The sequence below is a fragment of the Lygodium microphyllum genome, chromosome 13 (genome assembly GCF_053477565.2).
Source record: "Lygodium microphyllum isolate KBCC chromosome 13, Lygodium_microphyllum_v1.1.10, whole genome shotgun sequence".
Lineage (NCBI taxonomy): Eukaryota > Viridiplantae > Streptophyta > Polypodiopsida > Schizaeales > Lygodiaceae > Lygodium > Lygodium microphyllum.
The window spans coordinates 65,504,371-65,527,444 of record NC_141147.1 but is presented as its reverse complement, the minus strand read 5'-3'; positions in this window follow the sequence as shown (position 1 = coordinate 65,527,444).

Below are 23,074 nucleotides of genomic sequence, written 5' to 3'. Positions count from 1 at the left end.
GCAATTTCAGGACATCAAGCAATCCAAGAGTGGACTTTAAACAAGGGGATCTCAAGTTCAAATATACTTCAACCAATATGAATCCAAAGTCTATTCTTATAGACCTCTACAAAGAAAGAAAGGAAAAAGGCTTATGCTTCAAATGTGAGGAAAAATATACAATTGATCATGCAAGAAAGTGTATATACAAAAATGCAAAAACCAAGGTTTATAGCATGTTAGTCTTTGAAGATTCAGAGGATGAAATTGATGAGGTTAATGCATTTGTAACTATTGCTGAACATGAGGATGTTGAGAAAGAAGTTGGGCAAGAATACTATTATGATCATACGTCACTTTTTCTTTTGATTCGGGTGGTAGTGTTCCTTTTGATTTGGGAGGAACTCATTATGAGCCGCTTGCTGCCACTCATTGTTCCATTTCCATGGATGTTTAAACGGATAGGATCTAAGAGCCCTAATACACTTTGTATGAAGGGTAATATTCATGGGAGGGATGTGTTTATCTTGATAGATAGTGGCTGTACACACACAATTTTGTGAATAAGTCCATTGTGGATAAATTGAATTATCTTCCTGTTGATTTACAATATTCCATAAGATTTCAAGTAGCCAATGGTGAAGAAGAAATCATCACTCAAATATGCCCACTGGTTTCTTTACAGTTGGCTAAAAATTATGAAGTAAAAGTAAACCTGATAACTTTAGAAATGGGACCCATTGATATTGTACTTGGATGTGATTGGATGATGACATTGGGTAAAATTACTATAGATTTCTCACAGCTATATATGGAGTTTATCTTTGATGGATAGCTCATTCATTTACAGGAAATCTCTAGTAAATTAGATTTTCAGCTTATCACTATTCAACAACTCAAGAAGGAGTATAAGAGGCACTCACATGCTTTTGTTTTGCACCTAAATAAAGAGGTTGAAGATTAGTCCACAAATTTAGAAAATCATCCAGCTTTGAAAGCTCTTTTTGAGGAGTGTTTGAAGTACTAGTTCATTGCCTTTCAAGAGAGCAATAGATCACCCAATTGATTTGGAGCCCAACTCAAAGCCAAGCCACCATACATATTGTTCAAGTGTGAGTGTGAAGAAGTAGCTAAGAAAATTCTTTATTGCAAAACAAAGGAAGCGGAAGATGAAGCATCAAGAGGAAAGAGCAAGGAAAAAAAAGAGAAAAGGTGCCCTATAAGAGAGTGGGCCCGGAAGAAATCTAAAAGCATCGGAAAAACCTCCAAGAGTACAAGACACAACCATGGAAGCCGCAATAATCCAAAAGCAAGAAGCACACCTTTAAATATAAAGGTGCAGCTAAAACCTCTGTAAAAGTGTGCCATGCTCCCTCCAGTGCAATATGTAACCATGAACGGGCTATAGGACTAAGCTAGGAAGAGAGGAGGACAATGGGAAAAAGGGCGAGTCATGTAAGAGAAGGGGGATAAGGGGATGACTGCCCAAAAGGGATTTAGGGTTTTGTATATAAAGTTCAAAAAGTGAATGAAATCTCATTCTTTGGGTGTGGCAAAGTGGACTCTTCTTCTTCTCTTCTTCTCTTCTTCTCTTCTCTTGCTTGCTTGTGAGTGCTTGAGGGAGGGAGTGTGAGTTGGTGAGGGAGTGAGTGTGTGAGGGTGAGGGGTCTTGGAGGTGAAGCCCTCCACCATCTCCTCTCTTATTATTATTATTATTATTATTCTCCTTGTTCTTGTCTTCTCTCATCTTGGACGTGGCTATGGAGGATGGAGCTTAGAGGAAGAGGCTTGAGAATGCTAGAGCGTGCATCACAAGTCATGGAGTTATCGGAGTGCTTGAGAGAGGAAGCAATTGAATCGGGCATTAAGGTAAGCTCACTAAACTCGTAAAGAGGGATGGCACATCGGCTATGTGAAAGGTAGTCATTAGTGCTCGCTTGAAACACTTGAACAATAAGCAGTTCGTGGGTCTTGGCAGTCGATGGTTCTTCACCTTACGCATCTCCAATCTTGTTAGTGAAGAAGAAAGATGGATCTTGTAGGATGTGTATTTATTACAGGGATCTAAATAAGATCACAATGAAGAACATATATCCAATATCTAGAATTGATGATTTGCTTTATGAGCTAAAGGGGGCTAGATTCTTTACAAAGATTGACTTGAGGTCAGGGTATAATCAGATCCATATGTGAGAGGGTCATGAAATCAAGACTATCTTTAGGATTGATTGAGGGCTCTACCATTTTCTAGTGATGCCATTTGGTCTTACTAATGCTCTAGCTACCTTTTAGAGTTTGATGAACAAGATTTTGCAACCTTTCCTCTTTCACTTTGTCGTGGTCTTCTTTGATGTCATTTTAATTTATAGCAAGACTCTTCAAGACCATTTATCACACATGAGGAAGATTTTTGATGTATTGAGGTATTACAAACTCTTTGTGAAGGAGAATAAATGCTCTTTCATGTAAATTGAAGTGGAGTAATTGGGATGCATTGTCAGTGAAAAAGAGATCCAGGCTAACCCCAAGAAGGTGCATTGTGTTAAAGATTGGCCAACACCTACTATCACTACTTCACTTAGAGGGTTTCTTGGTCTATCCTCCTTTTATCACCGATTCATTAAGCATTATGTAATTATTGCGGCTCCTTTGACTAATAGGTTGAAGTAGAAAGCTTTCTTTTGGGATCCACTTGCAAATAGCAGCTTCAACTAGTTAAATGAACTCCTTAGTTCTACTCCTATTCTAGTATGCCCAGATTTTTCGAAGGAGTTTACCATACAGTGTGATGCCAGTTGGCCAAGGCATAGGGAATGTTTTGTTACAAGAGCATGGAGTGATTACCTTTGAAAGTTGCAAGCTTATCAATAAAAAAATGGCTATAACCAAGAGATGTTGGCTATCTTACATGCCACAAAGAAATGGCACCATTATTTGTATAACAGTCGGTTTAGAGTTCAAAGTGATCATAGGGTCCTAAAGTATTTCCTCACTCAATCCAATATTACTCCTACGTACTGTAGGTGGGTAACTACATTACAAAATTATGATTTTGACATCACTCATATGAGGGGCAAAGGCAATGTAGTTGGCTAATTCTCTTTCTTGTATGTGGGTATGTAAAGTTTTAGCTACTATGACTGAGCTACATAGTGAATGAATTGAAGAATTACAGAAAGCCTATCTTTTGGATGAAGAGCTCAACCATGTTTTATAGAAATTACACCAAGGTCTCATGGAGGATAATTCCCATTATCAGCTTAAAAATGGCCTAATTTGGTTAAATGGCAAGATTGTTATTTCCTCTACTTCTTCTTTTACACAGAAAATTATGGAGGGGTTGCATCTTCACCTTTAGTTGGACACTTTGGAGTTTTCAAAACCTATGATAAGATTAGTAAGAGCTTTTATTGGAAAGGATTGTGGAAATATGTCAAAGATTTTGTCATGAAGTGCATGCCTTGTCAACAAAATAAGAATAACACCCATGAGCCAAGTGGTTAGCCATTACCTATTCCTATGGGAAAGATGAATGCACATTACCATGGACTTCATTACTGGCTTGCCTACTACCAAAAGGGGATGGAATAGTATATATATGGTGGTGGATAGACTCACCACGACAGCACATTTCATTCCAACCAAGACCCAGTTTATTGCTTCTTAAGTGGCTAGTAGGTTTATAGAGTAGAATTTTAGATTACATGGGTTACTACAGGTGATTGTTCATGACAAAGATTCAAAGTTCATGAATAACTTTTGGTAGGTAGTATTTACATCAATGGGCACTAAATTGGCTCCTACTATAGCTTATCACCCACAAACTGATGGACATACAGAAAGGGTAAACAAGTGGTTGGACAGTTATCTTCACCATTTCTGTCACAAGGTGTAGAATTCATGGGATTCTTGGTTGCACTTGGCTGAGTTTGCTTACAATAACTCCACTCATGCTAGCATTGGAGTTTCACCCTTTGAGGCTATGTATGGCTATAAGGTGCCCTTACCCACAATCATTTTCGATGAGAAAATCAATCCTTATGGGAAAGAAGAATAGGAAAGAATGCAAACCCTTCTTTAGTAGTATAAGATGAATCTTAAGAAAGCCCAATATCAGATGAAGATGTATGCAAATGAGAAGAGGCGATCCTTAGATTTCCAAGAAGAAGAATTAGTTTGCTAAAAGTATCCAAGCCTTGTTATTCTACATTGAGGGATGCATGTAGTAACAAGATTTCTCACATGTTTTATGGACCCTACATGATCCTGAAGTGCATTGGAGAGTTGACATATAGATTGGAACTATCCTCTTCTACTAAGATTCATATTGTATTCCATGTTAGTCAGCTCAAATCTTTTTATGGTGCTTCTATTGATACAATTAATGAGCTTCCACCTATTGATGAAGAAGGTTTTATTTAGTACATCCTTGAGACTGTCATAGGTTAGCGTGAGAAGAAGCGTTGCTCTCACTCTATCATTGAATATTTGATTAAATGGAGAGGTTTGCCACGTGAGGAAGCTTCTTGGAGGCCTGTTTCTATACTAGATGAGTTTCCTTACCTAAAGGAAACATTGGTTGTGGTTGAAGCATACTGACTATGAAACTAGTTATGGTGACATGGCCCTGACATCATACTATTTTAGAATAATTTTTATTCTATCCAATTTTCAGAATTATGCCACCTACATAGGGTCAAAGTAATCTTCAAGAGCTACATTTTGACATGTGGTATGCTTCATTTGGATACTTTCTACCAGAAGTTATTGCAGATTTGGTTCAACAGGGTCTGTTCTTAGCAAGCTGTCTTTTTCATTTTGAGTCCATCTCTTGAAGATTTTAAGGCTCCAAATAATTTTGAAGCACTCTTGATCATGTACATAGATAAGGATTACTCTCATTCCTTCATCTTAGTCCACATGTATTTAATCTCTCATTAATTTCCCTACTTGTATATATGAAAATAGAGTAGTACTATGTTTAAATCGTCCTTTCCAACTTTTGTAAGTTTGCTTTTGAGGGCAAAAACCTTTGAGACAAGATGGATTGTAAGAAGCTAGGAAGAAGAGATGTTTAGTGTAGAAATAGTAATATTATGTCACACTGACATAGGTATAAAAGGGAGAGACATGTAATTCTTTGTATCTTTTTAAAACATAATACATACTGTCTCTTTCCTCATCACCTTGCTGACAACTTCTATGGCTTCTCAACTCTTTTTGTCTTTCTCTCTCCCTTTCTAGTCTTTCCTCTCTCCTTGTCACTCTCTTTTCCTCTCTCTAGTCTACTTCTTGATAGTGCATCCTTGTATATCATAGTCAAAGTGTTTACTACGAAGAGGTATTTTGTTTTGAATCCACAAGTAGATACTTATCCCAATCTAGTACAATAATATTAGAATCTGTTTCTAGATTCTATGCAATAATGGTTAGGCAATAGTCCTTCCTGATGTTAAAAAGGGCATGGATATCGAGAATATGGTGCCTTTTGCCAATAGGGAAGGAGGGGAGCAGAGCTATGGGAACTTCACCAACATTCTCCTCAAACTCTTGCTAAAAAATAGAACCCACCACCTTTGTGTTCTCCCTTCTTAAAGCTTCAACATCCAGTTGAATACTTTGCTCCCTTTCATTGGCCACAACTACTGGCTGTGAAACCTCTTGCACTCCCTTTGTCTCCACTTCACATGGATATTGTGTATTTTCTAGGTCTTGGACAAGCTTTTTCCCTTCATCCCCTAACAACACATGTAGAAAATATACGTAAAAGTACTCGACGAGATGACACTTCTAATTGTGTGCAGGGCACTGTAGATCTACATTTTTCACGCCCTCAAAAACCCTTAGCGGTGCCCTATAGAACCTTATTCTTTGGAGCTTATCAACAAAGGTATCATTCATGTGAACATACTATAGGCCCTTGATAGGAACCTCTCTAGTAGACGTATAGTCAATTGGTTTTTCACTTTGCACGTTGCAAGCCTCTCAAACCTCCATAGCTCTCAGTGCTCATCTACAGTGGTGAGTCTCTTCCCTTATGAAGCCTGTATAATGCAATATGGCTGTAATGAGCTAAAATAGCATCCTCCCCTAGCATTGTGCTAGCCTAGGGCCTGCACAACATGAGGAGAGGGTGTAGAAAAATCTTGACCCACCCCCCTCGCATTATTGTGTCAACCCCCTCAAGCAAGAGCCACACAATGTGAGGGGGATCCTCCCAATCTTGCGACTCCCCACCCTTGCATTGTGCAGTTTTCTCTAGCCCCACATAATGCGATGGAGGGGGGATCCTAATTTTGGGACCCCTCCCCTTGTGTTCTATGATCCACAATGCGAGGGGGGGCCTTCTAATTTTGGGACCCCCTACCTCTCGCGTTCTGTAGTTTCGTCTGCCTTGCACAATATGAGGGGGTGACTTCTAATTTTGGGACCCCTCTCCCTCGCGTTGTGCAGGTTTGGTCTATTTTGTCCATTTCTCTAGTTTTTCAAGGTCTCTTGTGTTTATGTATAATAATAGGTTTGACAACAAGAATGATAGTAAGTTCAAAGCCAAATGGGAAGGACCTTTTATTGTACTAGAGCGGTACTCTAATGGCAGCTATAAGTTATTACAGGACATCACTGGTAAGATGGATAAAACTTGAGTGACTGACTGGAGATTGAAACCATATCATTGTAGGGTTTTCCACCATGGTGTGTCTTCACAAGAAGAAGATTCTGTGAACCTACTAACACCAATAGAAACATGAAGGTGAAGCTGGAGATATGAATACCTTTAGCTTTGGGAGTTCTAATACTATGTTTGTACTCTTTTTTAGACATGGCTAGAACAAAGTAGACCATGAGGGTAATATCGTCTAGAGACCCAACTGTTGAGATATTGGCAATCACACCTAGCTTAGCCTCTTTGTATGGAGTAGTGTGGATTCAGGATGCAGAATCCCATATGCACAGTGGTGGAAAGTGTAGCCTAGTCTGCTCCTATAAAGCATTGTACTTGCTCTCTTTTTGAATGTAATGTCATAGTACTTTTGTACTTCCAACAAAGTGTCTGTGTCATTGTCAACACACAAGATTGTGTTTATGAGTCCAAGCTTCCATCTTGGAACCTAATTTACTTGTGTGATTGTTAGTCTGAATGTCTATGTCCTCATGAGCTCACTCTTCCTCTTTCAACCTCCATAGCCATGCTCTAGATCTGACATTTAAACACCAACATTGCATTGTAGGCAGTATCCTCTAGGAAGAATGTGTAGGATGATGCATTAGTCCCTGACCCCAAGCTTGTAGCATGGATCCAATTTCGGGATGAGGATGACCACCTTGTAGACTAGAGCTCATCGTAATAAGAGGTACCGGTAGCATACATCAGTTCTTAAAGAGCTAAGAAGGATCATGAACTGCTATGAGCTTGCAATTGTGAAGATGCCGTTTACCAAGATTTTTTAAGATATATCTCAAACAAACAACTTGGTGGCATGCCTTAGCACTGGATCACTTGCATGAAGTTGCCAAGGACTTTATGGTAGAAATTTTTAAGGACTCTTGTATTTTGGTAGCTCATGCGCATAGGGTGACAATGATGCCTAGGGACTTCACATTCCTCAAGTTACTTAGGTTTAGATATGCCAAGTTGCTGGTCCCAAAAGGCATTATAAACGTGAAGATGAAGGGAATTTTAGAGACCCCTCTTCTCAAAAAGAGCAAGGAGGTGAGGGTGACTGATGTCACACCCTTGCATTCCCACAACATAAGGCTAAATGTCTAGAAGGTTGCAAAGGAAGAAAGGGAGGCTCATGAGATGGAGGCTAGGGAGGCTCTTGAGACGGAGGACAAGGAGATAGAGGCCGAGAGAGAGTCCGCATAGAAAAGAGAGAGGCATGTTAACATGCATGAAGAAAATTGTGAGGTGCTTGAGATATTGGCTCCATTTTTTGATGTTGTGCTTCCTCTAAGAAGGCCATATACCAGCAGTAGCTCAATGCCATCCACTTTAGTGACGAGGAGGATATTCAAGTCCACTTAGACCTTCAAAAGGAGGTCAATGATTGTATAATGACCGTAGTCTTAAGGTATTGTGAAATTATGAAAATTTTGAATATTTTCCTTGTATGCATATAGCCTAAATCTTATTATTTATTTGCTTTTGCAGCTTAATTCTTGTAAACCTTTCCTTTGATATTCAAGAGAAGGTTTTTTTCATAGCTTCTCTCGGATCGATAGTGTTGACTTAGGAGAGAACATTGTAACTGGATGCGTGCCCATGGTACCAAGATTGCAATTTGGACCTTGTACAACACATGGTTATGGTATACCATGAAAGGTAAGGCCTTTTTGGTATGTTTCTTTTAAGTTATCTTAAATCCTTTTTTATTGCCAAACTTTATTGTCCTCACCTTGTAGATCTCATTGGAGCCTATTTTGCAATGATATTTCCACACATAGATGCTTTCTAGCAAACTCAATTAAAGGGTACCATGATAATGTGAAGTAGTAAGTTCCATGAGAGGGAGAGGGAGAGGGAGAGAAAGAAAAGCACTATGCTTTCCTTTACCAAAATGGTTTTTGGAAAATCCAAGGGTGTATATTTGGTAAAAAAGCTAGGTAAACAAGTCATACATAACCTAAGATCTATGGGTTGAAAACATGACAATATAGAATAACCATGTTTATGAGTGTTGTACACTATAATTATTGAAAGTACATGCAAATAAATGTACATTTGCACCTATATGTGTGTGTTGAAAGCTTGAGTATGAAAGAGAGATTTGTGTGTGTGTGTGTGTGTACAAGCATGTGCATGTCTCACCATCATCAAGGTTCAAAAGCTATGCTTTTCATTATCCTATAAAGTCAAAAAGGAATTGCTACATTAGGTAACTAAGTCATTAAAAAATCTTAGTGGTTACCAAGTAGTACTGATTACCTTTGAGAAATATGCCAAAATTATAGTATTCAAATCACAAATTGCCCTCTTGTACATAATCCAAAGCTTTTGTAATCAAATTGCCATAATTGAAAATGGAATTCAAATAGTTTTTGTATCACTTTTTGTCCTTCTTAAAAATTTGGAGTTGTATTTCCATTTGTATTATTGGATAGGTTAAGATAAGAGGAAAAATTTAGTGTGAATGCCTTTACATACAATATTTCTCTCTTTTCTTTGGGGCATCTACACATGAGGTTAACCATGATTTACACTATTTGAAAACATAAAAAATGTATTTTTTGGATTACATATTCTATTTACCTTATATACCATTACAAGCAACATGGATATTTAGATCCTCATTTGTTAGGTACATTCACTCTTGATGTAAAGAGATGTTTTCCCTTACATTGAGCATTGTTAAGAGCTCATCTTCTAACCAAACCTCCAACATCATCACAAGATTATTAGCATAATCTAGTGATCAATTGCCCACAATATTTCCATTCACATAATGCCATCTCATGTAATGAGGTCAGAACAATTTTTTTTGATACAATCATATATTTGCAAACAATAGGTTTCTCTTCCAATTTGGACATAATCTCACACACTTCTCTTATATCCTAGCTTTAACTTAGGAAGTCCATACATTTTTTCAATTTGCATATAAACATTGAAGTTGTTTTTTGAACTTTCTCATCATAAAAAAATTCCACAAAAACATGTAATGGCATGAAGATTGTGATCTTTATCTGTCTACTAGCTACATTAGGCCATAGATATCTTTGAATCTCTACATAAATCTTTAATCTATAAGATTCACATGTTTTTGCTTTTGGGATTGGCCACTCTGTACTATCCAAAGCTGAGAGTGGAAGAGGATTGAGAGATCAAAATCCAGTTATGCTTAATGGTGCATCATGAAATTTGTCATTAAAAAAACCCCATCTTTGGCCAATGACTAGTTAGAGGTTGCTTTGTACAACTTCTCGTCACCAATAGAGCTATGAATGGCATCAAAGATTCCAAGTATGATTTTGATGGGTTGCCAATCTTCAAGGTTTGATGGATATATATCTACAATCCTAAACATGCTTTAGTAAAATTTTGATACATAAAAACTCAATTTCAAGCCTATTGAAAATTTTTGAACTTAGGCTTTGGTCTATGGCGTGGCATGTCAATAGGGGCCAGTTCTACAAACACATTTTGAGTGCATATATGCATGTTGTATAAGCACCTCCTTGATTTTTTCCCTAGATCCTTTGACCTTGAAATCCTTGACTCGCCCCTTGTAGGTGCCAATGAATTCCTTTCCATGTTGTTTTCTCTTCCTTGTCTGCAACATAACCCAACTATCAATAGAGATGGTAGTAGGAATCCACCTATTGTTGTCAAGATCAAAATTGTTGTAGATTGTGATTGCTTTGATAGAAGAGGAGGGATGCCAATAATGTGAGGCTTCTATTGACATAGAAGATTAAACATAATAAGAGGTTGAGTGAAAAGAGAGAATATAATAGGAAATCTTGTGCAAAAATGAAGGGATAACATCCACTTTGCTGAACTATTTGAGTTTTTTGTAAAAAAGGGAGGAATACTACATTGGAGGGAAAACATTTGGGTGTATTATTCAAGAATTTCAAGAAAATGACTGGGATATTGTAAGGTTATGTCGGATTGACAAGAAATGTCTCTACCCATCTAGTGTCTTTAATTGTGCCAATACCTCTTGTTTCTTGTGCCTCCATGAATTTATGCTCCAAAAGTGCCTAAAAATGCTTCTTTTTAAAAATCTATAAAAACAAGACAAAACACTTCAAATTTGAAAAAAACCCTATTTTACCATAATAGTAGCTCTCCTTCTGATGGTTGAGAGGCTTTCTCTCTCTAAAACCAAAGGCCCACAAACTTGAGCCCAAATTTCCCCTAATATGTGAATTGAGCTCCTCAAGGAATGTGTCAACATGCTCTAAAACAAGTTCTGATGCTGATAATTCTACGGAACCTAATGAGGATATCAATAGTGTGGAAGGTTTTAGGATTGTAAAAGCTCTAAACAGTTGTAAGCAAATGTCTTGTAGGATGGCCTATGTAAGTATTTCAGAACTTCTATGGTGATCTATCTCAAATAGGTGCTCTTTTGTTCATTCTCCTGTCTTGAAAGAGAGCTTTTAAAGTAGCTTCATGTTGCTACATATGATAGATATATTGAAGCAAAACCATCTAGCTTGGCCATTTAATGAGCTACCATTGCTTACATCTGAGAGCCAATAGAAGTGGTATAAGAAAAGTAGATTACTGATTTGTATTGGGATTCAGAGTTGTGCAGGGTACAACAATTGGAATCCCTTGCATCAACATCCCTTGTATTGTTGCTTTTACATGGTGTGTATTTGTGGATATGGAAATTGTATGAGAAAGATGCATGTACTATTGAAGATTGATAATACTATGCTAGGATATATTAGGAATGCAGAAACTTCACATGTAGCTTGGACAAAATTTGAGAACATGTTTTTGATAAATATAAAGGCACGAAAGATTCAACTCGAGCAAGAGTTGAATACTTTGAAGAAAGGGAAAATTCCTATCAATGAGTATGTTTTGAAGGTAAGGAGCATTGCAGATGCTTTGGTAGTGATTGATACAATGCCTGATGATGATGATTTGGTTTCATGTATTTTGGGTGGCCTTAATTATGAGAAGGCTTGAAAATCATTTATCACTTTTGTATATGTACAAAATCCATTTTTATATTTTAATGAGTTGGTCTCTCTCATGATTACCGAAGAGATCAATATGCAGGGTGACTCATATGAAAGAAAGGGTGAACATGTCCAAGCATTTTACTTAAGTTCGGGAAGGGCACATGGTGACACAGTCTCTTAGAGAGGTTGTGGTATAGAATGTACTGGTGATAACTATAAAAATAGATTAAATTGGTAATTCGTGAAATGCAGATCTCAAGAGGCCATGCAAACTTTAAAGGTAGGGGGAGCTCTAGGGGGAGAGGTGGATGACAAAATAGAGTTTTTGGAAATTCTACTATTATTTGTCATTATTGTGGCAAAAGAGGTCATATTACATCCCATTGTTATGATAAGAAGAATAATGTGCATAGTGATAAATTGTAGCAAGGAAACTATGCATGGTTTTCATGATAGAATGAAGACAAAAACGAGCATTTTTTTGTTATGTAACATATGATGAATACTATTACAAGAAAGGAGACACATATGATGATGTATGGTATGTTGATTTGAGTGCATCTAATCATATGACTAGTCATGCTGAATGGTTTGGAGAGATGCAGGATTTACAACATCTAGGTTATGTGCAGACAAGTGATGGTTCATACCACCCAAACAAAGAGTCTATCAATTGTATTATATATGCCATCAATCACAAAGAACTTAGTGTCTGTTGGCCAAATGGTAGATCAAGGGTTGTAGGTTTGATTTAATGCAAAAGGTTGTTTTGTAGAAGACTTTAATGATAAGTGCAAATTAGTTGCAAAAGAAAATAAAGTTGGCAATGTGTTCACTTTAGATTCTAGAATTATTGCTATGAATGTTGTTATGTATGCTAAAGGGAAAGTACTAGTCATTTGGGATTTGTAGAGATTTTAGTGGTTCAAAGAGTTTGGATGATGAGCTTGGTATTCCTTCAGTCAAGACACCAGATATACAAAGAGCACATGGTAATGTAAAGCATGATCCAATGGTATGCAGATCTAGTAGGGTTCGATACCTTGTTAAAAGATTTGGTTTTGAAGGTTATGTAGCTCACCCTTATGCTTATATGGTAAAGGTGGTTGGGGATGTTGAGCCCACTTGTTTTGAGGATACTGTTGGTCATGCTCATTATTGGGATGTATTAATGGATGAGGAGATGGCTACATTAGAAGCCAATAAGACTTAGGATTTGGTATCATTGCATAAGGGCAAGAAAGTTATTAGGTGTAAGAGGGTTTACAAAATCAAGCATCATGAAAATGGTTCTATTAGCGTAGGTATAAGGCTAGGTTGGTTGCAAAAGGCTATGCTCAAACATATGGCATAGATTATGAAGAGACATTCAGTCCGATGGCTAGAATGGCAACTGTTAGATGTGTGATTGCTTTGGCAGTAGCTAAACGTTGGATTTTGCAGCAAATGGATGTCAAGAATACCTTCTTGCATGGTGAATTTCAAGAAGAGGTGATATGGAGCAGCCATCATGTCTGAGGATTTAGAGCATCCCACGTATGTATGCAGGTTAAGGAAGGAGCTCTATGGACTGAAGCAAGAACCTAGAGCATGTTCTAACACGATTGGAGAGTATCTTATCAACATTGGCTTTTATATTTTTGATGCTGATCACTCACTTTATATGAGGAAAAAACATGTAGATTTGGTCATCATAGTCATCTATGTGGATGACTTGATTATTACAAGTGACAATGACAGTGGGATTGTTGAAATTAAGAAATTTTTGAAGAAGAAGTTTGAGATGAAAGATTTTGGTAAGTTGAGGTACTTTCTTGGTATTAAGGTGATTATATGTGATGATGGTATATGGCTATCCCAAAGGCAATATGGCTTGGATATGTTATCCAAGTATGGTATGACATCATGTAAACCTCTTTTAGTACTATTAAAGAAAAATATGAAGTTGAGTGTTGATGTTGGGGATGAGATAGAATACCCTACTATGTTTAGGAGGATAGTAGGGGGTCTGATTTACATGACTATTACGAGGCCATCTTCTTAGTCAGTTAATGTAGATGCCTAGAAAGCCTCATTTAAATGCAATTAGTGTTGAGATATCGAGCTCCACTCGTGATATGCCAGGGTGACCGTTGTGCATTTATGTCACCGCCGTGTCAGTTGCAGATGCGGTTGGTACACCGCCCATGAATAATAGCTAGATGACAGCTATCCTTATCTACTCTAGTTCATGGCTCAGTTAGTATGCCACCTTAGTTAGTTGAGTTTGGTTTGAGACCCATATATAGGGTTCTTCTATTTCTTTGTACTTGACTTCTTTTTGGCTTACACAACTAAGAAGAGGAAAAACTATTTTCAGCCTCCACCTCTGTGTGTATTTCCCCATTGTGCAAGCAAGAAAGCTACAACTGAGACTCCTTCCTTCTCTCCCACAATCTTGACATGGTATCAGAGCCTTGTTCGTGGTAAGGAGCTCAAGAAAGCAAGCCAAGCTCGCGGTGTTCTGGTAAGAGGAGCAGTGTTGCTTTCATTTTTCTGTTTTGGGAGCAGATCTCTGCAGGTAGCACAGCCGGAAATTGCAAGAGTGCATTGTCTCAAGTTGAGACGCCCTTCGTGGTGAAGCAAGAGGGCAGTATATGCTGCAGGCAAGGGCTTTAGCCCTTGACGACCCTGTTTTTTTGATTTGAGGTCATTTCGGGGCCTGTTTTGTAGGCGGAAGTTTTCTGCAAGCACTCAGGAAAAGGCCCAGTTTTATGCTGTGCGACCACTGTTCTACAGATCGGTGAAAAGTTACTGTAGAAATTGCATCGTATGCCTATGCTCAGAGACATTGGGAGTTACAGAATCGTCCCTGTTGCATGTTGACGCAAAATCGTCACTAAGAAGTGACTGTGTGGTTAAATACCACTTTCGTCAGTTTTGTAGATTTGCCCTTGTGAGGTTGAAGCTGTGGTCTCAGCAGTGACAGAATTTCTTTGCAGTATTCTGTAATGGCGTCTGATTCTCTTTCACAGATTGTAACTGAAAAGCTTGACAAGAACAACTTCCAAGCATGGAAGTTTAGAATGACGAATTTCCTTATGGGAAAAGGATATTGGGAATTTGTTGCAGGAAATGAAGAAGAACCAGTTCTTCCTGATGTTCCCAATCAACAGCAAATGCAGGCATTCAAAGCATGGCATGAGAGAGCCAGGAAAGTTATGTACTGGCTGTCTATCAGTATTTCAGACTCTATAATTATGCATATTCAGGATGCAAGTACGCCAAAGGAGGCATGGGATACTTTGTCAAAAATGTATAGCACAAATATGCAAGCCAGGAAAATGTAGCTCAAGCAAGAGTTGCATAATGTGCAAAGAGAAAATATGAGCATCAATGACTACCACATGAAGGTGAAGAAGATTGCAGATGCACTTGCTTCCATTGGGTCGCCAGTGGAAGATGATGATTTAGTCTCAGTGACCTTGAATGGTCTAGGAAAGGATTATGCACAGTTTCAGACATCCATTTCAGTTCGTGAAAGATTTCCCGATTTTGAGGAGTTGATTGCTCTTCTAATTTCTGAGGAGCAAAGAAATGGTGGTGCATCTTCTTCAGGAGGAACTTCAAAAGAAACTGTCTTCTACTCAAATGCTGGAAGAGGTAGAGGCAGAGGTAGAGGAGGCCGATTTGGGGGCCGTGGTAGAAATCAGAATATGCTGCAGACTTAAGAAAACCAGTCCTATGGAGGAGGACGTGGTAACTCTAGAGGCAGGGGGAGACAAAGAGGTCGTGGTGGATGGCAAAGAGGCCAAAATGCAAACAGTAATGTTGAATGCTACTATTGTGGTAAAATGGGTCATATGGCTAAAGACTACTATAAAAAGCAGAATGACATCATGAATGGAAAACTGCAACAAGGAACATGATTGGTAAGATCCTCTCTAGCCAAAACAATGTATCTCATCTGCCATAGACCCATAGGCATGGTAACCAAATCAACTACCCACTTATAATGAATGCATAGTGGATAGGTCGGATGAAGCTCATCTCAATGACGCACAACTGAATACATCTGGCAGTCTCTGCAAGTCTCAACAAAGTGAGAAACATCTCTATACATGCCTTTCCACCAATATTTCTCCTTGATTTTCTCATAAGTAGCCCATACTCCTCTATGACCAGCCCAAGGACTCTCATGAAACTCCCTCATCACCTGTAACTGTGACTCTCTATCGCAGACAACCCGCAAAGGTAATCCGCCTCTTTTCTTCGGATGCTTCCAAAGAAATCCGTCCTTGAGAAAATAACCATAGGCTTTCCTTCTGATCTTCTTGAACTCTTCATCTGTCCATTCATCTCTTTTGCTTAGTGTACTAAGGTACCTGCCAATCTGCAACCAATCTCCAACATAGAGCTCTTCTGTGAAAGCCACAATATCATAAACATGACAAACATGATCAACCATAGTGGCTGAAATTTCTGCATCATCCTCTTCTGCAAGTAGAGTCTCCTCATCATCATACCTGGCTCTAGACAACATATCTGCCACTGGATTATCCTTCCCTGCTATGTGTTTAAATTCCGGATTTAATGACTTGATGTATGCAATCCATCTCAACATGGCTATATCCGGAGTAGAGCAACTCGTGATCATACCAATCAATGGCAAGCAATCTGTCTCTACCACAACTGAAGCTCCAATAAAGTACTCCTTGTCACATTTGAGAGCCGTCACAATCCCCAATAACTCCCTCTTGATTTGCGGATATCTCCTCTGCCTCTCGTTTAGGACTTTCGCCCCAAACCGAATAGCATACCTATTTCCATCTGCATCATCTTGACCCACAGCCCAACCTATGCCAATTGGACTAGTATCAACTGTCAATACAGTAGGCCTATCACAATTATAATCCGCTTTCCTGAGAGTAGGAGCATTCTGCAATAACTTCTTCAATTTCCGCATGGCTCTAGTGTGGCTCTCATCCCAATAAAATTTTTGCCCCTTTCGAAGCAGCTGATACAAACAATCTGCAAGGTGTGCAAAATGAGGTATCCAAATCATATAAAACACACAAGCACCAATGAATCTCCGTACCTCTGAAGTGGTAGAACAATACTCTACAATCTTGCCTATAGCATTCACCTTATCAGGTGAGGGTTTCCTGCCATAATATCCACACATATGCCCAACAATGACAACCTCATTCACTCCAAAAACAGATTTTTGCCCTGAAAGTGTCAAGTTCACTTCTTCTAACCTGGCCAAAATCTTCTCACATGCTGAAATATGATCAGCCACAAAGTACCTGCATCCCTGCTCATTTAGGCTCTCATTCTTCTCTTCTTCTGCACACCCCTTAATGGGCACATCATCCAAGAAAGGCATAGTAAGCTGAGGTATGTAATCACGAAGGACCTTATGCATGGCATTCATCATATGCGCAACAGAATTAGTGGCACCTTGAGGCAAGGTGCACATCCTTACAAGCCCAATAGGAGTTCTCATGGTGGTTATATCCCTGCTTTCCAAAGCCAGCTGAAACTGATCATATCTTGAATACAAATCACCCAAAGAATAGATGGCACGTCCAGCAAATGCCTCTGCAAACTCATCCACAACTGGACCAATACCAACATTCCTGATAGTAACCCTGTTCACTGGCTGCATGTCCTGAATAAATCGAAGAGTACCATTCTTTTTTGGAACTGTAAACCACCTGTTTGAGTATGGTGCAGATGAAGGCTCAAGGATTCCCATCCTGATTTTCTCATTCAACAAATCAATCAACTTTGGCAAGTGTGCTTTAGGCACTGGAGTAGGTCGGAGATTCCATGGAATATGAGGAATAGTAAAAATAACCATAGGAGCAACAATATCAGGATTCACACATCCAATCTCATGTGGGACAAAAGCAAATCCCCTTCCATGACGCTCAAGCATCTCCTGAAAGCATTGCTTCTCCATGGGTAACAAGAAATCACCATTTCCTATTTTCAATTCAGCAAGTGTCTCTGCTGAAAATTTATGACCAATATGCTCCGGATTCCTCAAAATTTGCTGTTTAGCAGCCCTCTCTATTTGCTGATCACTGTCAGGTGGAAGCGGTACAGCAACCGGCTTCACCTTCTTATCCACAGTTTTGTATTTCGTGTCAACCCTGGCTTCGTTATGCTCTTCTGCATTACATAAACCTTGCTGTAAATCAGCAATTCTGCACTCTAATGGCTGAATATTCTCAGCCCTCTGCTCTATGGACTGCATAGGAACAGCCCCAAACTCTGAATGCTGAAATATTTCAGCAGTAAACTCTGTTGGCTGAAAATTTTCAGCCCTCTGACTCTCTGAAAGCTGATCATAACCAGCTGGAAACTCTGTTTGCTGAATTTCTTCAGCACTCAACACTCTTTGCTGAGTTTCCTCAGCCTCTGACTCAATCTGTGACATAAAATCTGCAATTTCATGAAACATGTCCAGGGACTGCACTAATACATTACCATGACAATTCAGCATATCAGTTTTCAGCATATCTCTCATCTCTGTCATCGTATCTGCACAAATCACACTGTCATACATACCATCTGTGTGCTCATCATCCTCCAAAATTCCTGCATTTTTCAAATTTTTCTCCTTCCTGCAAATATACTGCCTGGCAGCTCTAGGCAACCTAGAAGTCTTCTGATAGCTCATCGAACTGTTTGCTGAAATCCCAACATAACCGGAGGAGAAAACACCGCTGCCAGGAGGCGAGAACTCCAATCTCCTCTCCTCTGTACCACCGTCGTCTCGCGAAACGGCGGTACCTAATGAAAACCCGAATCCCTCACAGTGGGTAAGGGTGCATCTCTGAGAGTATCCCTGTTTCTAACATGATTCACACATACAGTCATAAACTGAACTGCTCTCATACCATCTTTACTGCGAATCCGTGCATAAGCAGATCCATCATCCATGACCTTTGTTTCCATGCGCATCTCTGTAATGAATGGCTGACCAAGAATTATGGGATAAGAGCATGAATCCTGCACAAAGAAATGAAAATCCTCCTCTACATCACCAATAGAAACCCTGACACTAGGGCAAGCAACATATAAATCACCTGCAGTGTTATTGGCGGCTCTCATACGCCACCCATGCTCTACATCCATAGGCCATCTGTTACTCTCATAAACTCCACGAACAATGAGATTAATCTCTGAACCATGATCAACCAATGCAACATAAGGCACCTGTTTCTCTCCAATCTTTACCATCGTCTCTGTAGTTCCCCTAGCCCAATGGCTCCGCGAAAAGTGACTACGCGGTATCAAAACAGGCTCATCAATTTCAGCATAATGCATAGGCTGAACCCTCTTCTCTACCTGCAGCAAAACAGAAGCATTATCAACCATAACCTCATCATCATCCTCATCCAACTCTCCAATCAAAACTCCCTGTGTATCAGTGGTAGCCAATGCATGTCTTTTCCTCTTCAGGACCTCCTGAAACTGATCCTGAAACTCTCTTTTTGAGATGCCCAAAATCTCAGAAATAGTGAAAGTCACCTCACTGCCAAGTATCTTATCATTAAAGATTTTCTTCATGTCTGTAGATGTCTCAATATCGGACATCAATCTGAATCCTGGCTGCTTTCTCTCTCTAGGCTCTTGCCTCTTTTCCCTCTTTTGAGCATCCTCCATCTGTCGATCTGGCCCTGATCGTGAAGACGGTCCTGCAGTAGGTGGAGTAACAAATTCACCCCCTCTAGTCTTCTTAGCTGCACTTGGATTTTCTTCATCCCTCTTACGCTTCTCCTCAACAAATACATCTGCACCATGAGATTTAGCCAAATAAGCATAAATAGAATACATGTCAACAGGCGAGTCCCAACCTGTCTCTGATCTGATGCTAGAGCCTGCGCTAGTCAAAACAGTTTGCTGAATTTTTCCCTTGTTTGCAGTCTCCATAGCATAAGTCCATAGTGCGGACTGAGTCTCCGATCCCTTCTCAATCTGTACTCCATATGCAGAAGCATCACCTCTAGCTGTCACATAAGAAGTACGCGCAGCCATGTCCTCCACTAACTTCTTCATTCCACCTTTACCAAAGTTGGTAGCAAGTGGAGCTCCTGTCTCAGTCAACCAAATCTTACCATCTTGCCCCCAATATACCAAATTTTGCCTCCTTGCATCCTGGAAAGAGTCACAATCCCTGCAATGCTGATGCTCCGTACTATCACACCAAATACATCTCCGATCTCTTCTAGGTGCACTAGGAGCACTCCTAGGTGCAATAGGAGCACTAGAGGAAGTAGCAGGCGCAGTTGAAGCAAACTGCTCCTTCAACTTACCCACCAACTCCGCTTTGACTGACTCAAGTGTCAAATCTGTGATTCCTTTGATTATGTCATCAAGAGAAGTAGGCACCGATGGAGCGGATGGTTTTGGAGCAGAAGGTGTAGGCATCGGTCGTGGAACAGGAGGAATAGGTGGAGTAGAAACAGTAGGCACTGGCATAGGCCAAGAAACTGGCTGAGGAGGAGAAGAAATAACAGGGATAGAAGTAGGCATAGGAGCAGATGATGGTGTAGGTGTCATGGAACCATTTTGTAGGCGAGTCTTCCATATTCTCCTCTTGGTCAATGTCAAGACTGCATCCTGAGTATCCTGCCAATCAGTTTTAAGTCCCATAGACTTCGTGCGATCTTCAAGAAGCTCACCCAATTCTTCTTGAAGAGCAGGATCTGCAGCTTGCAAGAAAAGCTCAACTTTTTCAACATCCAATGCTCTTTGTTCAATGGCATCAAGCTGACTATACCTCTCTTCAAATTCTCGAATCAACTCCGAAGCAGCAAGACCTTTGTTTGGCATGTAGACCCACTCTCGGAATGACCGCCGAGTAGCCATACCAAAGTCCTCAAGGAAGTATTCTTCTTTTAGTGCCTTCTTAAAATCTTGCCAATGTGTATTTTGAATAAATAAATCAGTCACTTTTGTTCTCAAAGCAGGTGTGACAAGACGAAGGAAGTACTTACTCATAAGTCCAGCAGGAACTCCAAAAAACCCCATCTTGATCTCATATGTCTTTAAATATGCTGAAACATTACGCCCGTCAAATAGCTTCTTCTCACTCTCAACTGCTTCAATAGCCTTAGTCGCGCTGTTTGCATTCTCCTGCTCCGAATAGAGTTGCCTTTGCTGAGACAACTGTTGTTGATGCAATTGTTGTTGCTGCTGCATATACATTTGTGTTTGCTGATTTTGGAGCTGCATATACATAGACATATTCTGCAAAATCTGTTTTAGATCCTCCGTTGAAGTACTTGACGCAGCAGTCATAGATGGAGCTGAAGTAGACGCAGCTGGAGTTGAAGAAGAAGCTGAAATAGAGGCTGAAGTGTCTCCCATCCTGAAATTTCTGCGACGCTTTCACGTCGGGTTCACCAAAGATGTCGAAGGGTTTATGAAAGCAATGTCGCAACCACAGAAGTCCTAGATAAATTTCTGGATAGAAGATTAGCAAAGAGGCGAAGATGAAAGAATTTTGAAAGACCCTATGTCGGATGGAGAAAGATTCAAGCTTCCCAATGACTTCATATTTAACACCTCCCAAAATTGGCTAATAGAATTCTGAGCACTATTGCGTTCCTTCAGCCTCATGCATTCTTCTAGCCCATCAATCTGACTGATAGAATTATTGGACAACCAGAGAATCTTAAGATTCGTAAGGTGGGATGTGTTCCTGATATGTTGTATTCTATTGATATACAAATAAAGCTCCACAAGCCTTGAGCAATTCTCTAGACCTTCAATTCTTGATACTCTTGTGGAGAGACAAGAGAGAACATCTGCTTAAGACTGCCCATAGTCATGCTGGGTGAAGTCCTGGTATAGCCAGCCCAAATTTTGCCTGATTGTAGCTGTCAAATGGCCTGCAATAATCAGTGAGCTGTTGAATTGTGCTACTTATGCTTCTGTAAATATGGTACCGTTTCAATTCTGTTAATTCTGCTTCAATCAACAAGTTCCTGATTTTAAACATCTCAGTTATCCATTCTTCCTTTAATGAACAGGAAACTTTTAAATTTTGTTAATTTCGCTTCAATAAGCAGGGTGCTGATTGATCATCTCTATTATCATTTCTTCCTTCAATAAACATGGTACTTTTGAATTCTGCTATTTCTGCTTCAATGAACAGGGTATGTCAACTAGCGATTCTCCATATTAGGGCGATTGCTAGAAGCCTTTTCATAATGCAGAGAAGACTGCTCTGCTTAGCAGAAGAATATTGTTGCCTAAAGCTTTGACCTTTTCAATTCAAGTTTTGCTATTGTTTGTAGATGAATCATCTGGCCCATCAGCAATGCGCAGTGTTCGAGCAGACGTCCACAAATGAGCCAGTGGAAAATCTGAGCAGACTCCTGTTCCACCGTGGCATTTTATGGCAACATCAAGGATCTTCAATGCCATACAGGGAGCTGCAACCTTTGCCATCGCAATGGCTCTTCTTGCCATCTGATTGCCATGAAGGTCTAGCTGATTTGCCGCATGCAGCACCAGTCGATGAGCAAGTCGCCCTGCTCAAAAGCTCATTGTGAGAATCATGTCGACGAAGACTCACAGCTCCAACACAGCCTAATTCGCCTCCATAGATGCACCAGGCCGGCTTTCAATACCATCCAGTCGTCCCATTATCTTCTTCATCAGATGCTTTCTTCGTCACCTTTGTCGACTTTCCGTTGTCCTGTCCACCTTCGTCCTTCAATCAGTCCTCAGTCGCCTGCAGACGTCCAGACCGCCTTCCGGCTCAAGAAGGACCTCTTTGATGCCTTCAGAGAGAGAAGCGGAACGTTGATGAGAAGCGGCAGCTCGGCTACCTCAGTTCCGAGATCACCCTTTGGGCAACCACCTTCAACATGCTGCAGCCCATCGATTAGCAGGTCGTCCTGTATAATATGTACCAGCATGTGGCAGTCGAGAGCCGAGACTCGTATAACTTCATCACCGAGTTTTCTGTGTGTGAACCGGATGGAATCTCGTCTCCTGTGCAGGGATTTAGCACTCTGTCTCTCAATTTAGAGCTTTCTTTCCCATTCGTCTGCTTTTCTGCCCCTTGAGTTGGCTCAGATCTAATCGAAGTAGAGGAACTGCAAACTTAACTTCATGTGCCTTGTCAGCTATCTTAACCAAGCACATCTCCAATCCTTGTATGTTATTGTTCGTGCTGATCTCAAAACGCACTCTGGGATCATCAACTTCTTCTACAAGCCCCCTGTTGATACTGCAAGTACTGTAACCTTAAATCTGCGACCAATCTGAGAAATTTAGAAGGATCACTGTCTGTGGAAAAACAACTTGCAGGTGAGTAATAGCATAGTTTTTCCCCTTTTCTCTTTCTCGTCCTCCCCTCGTCGCAATAGCATTCCCGTTTAGAGCTCCCCTGATCTCCTCCTTCACCAAAATAGACTCCTTTTTCCTTAAAGCAAGGCTCCCC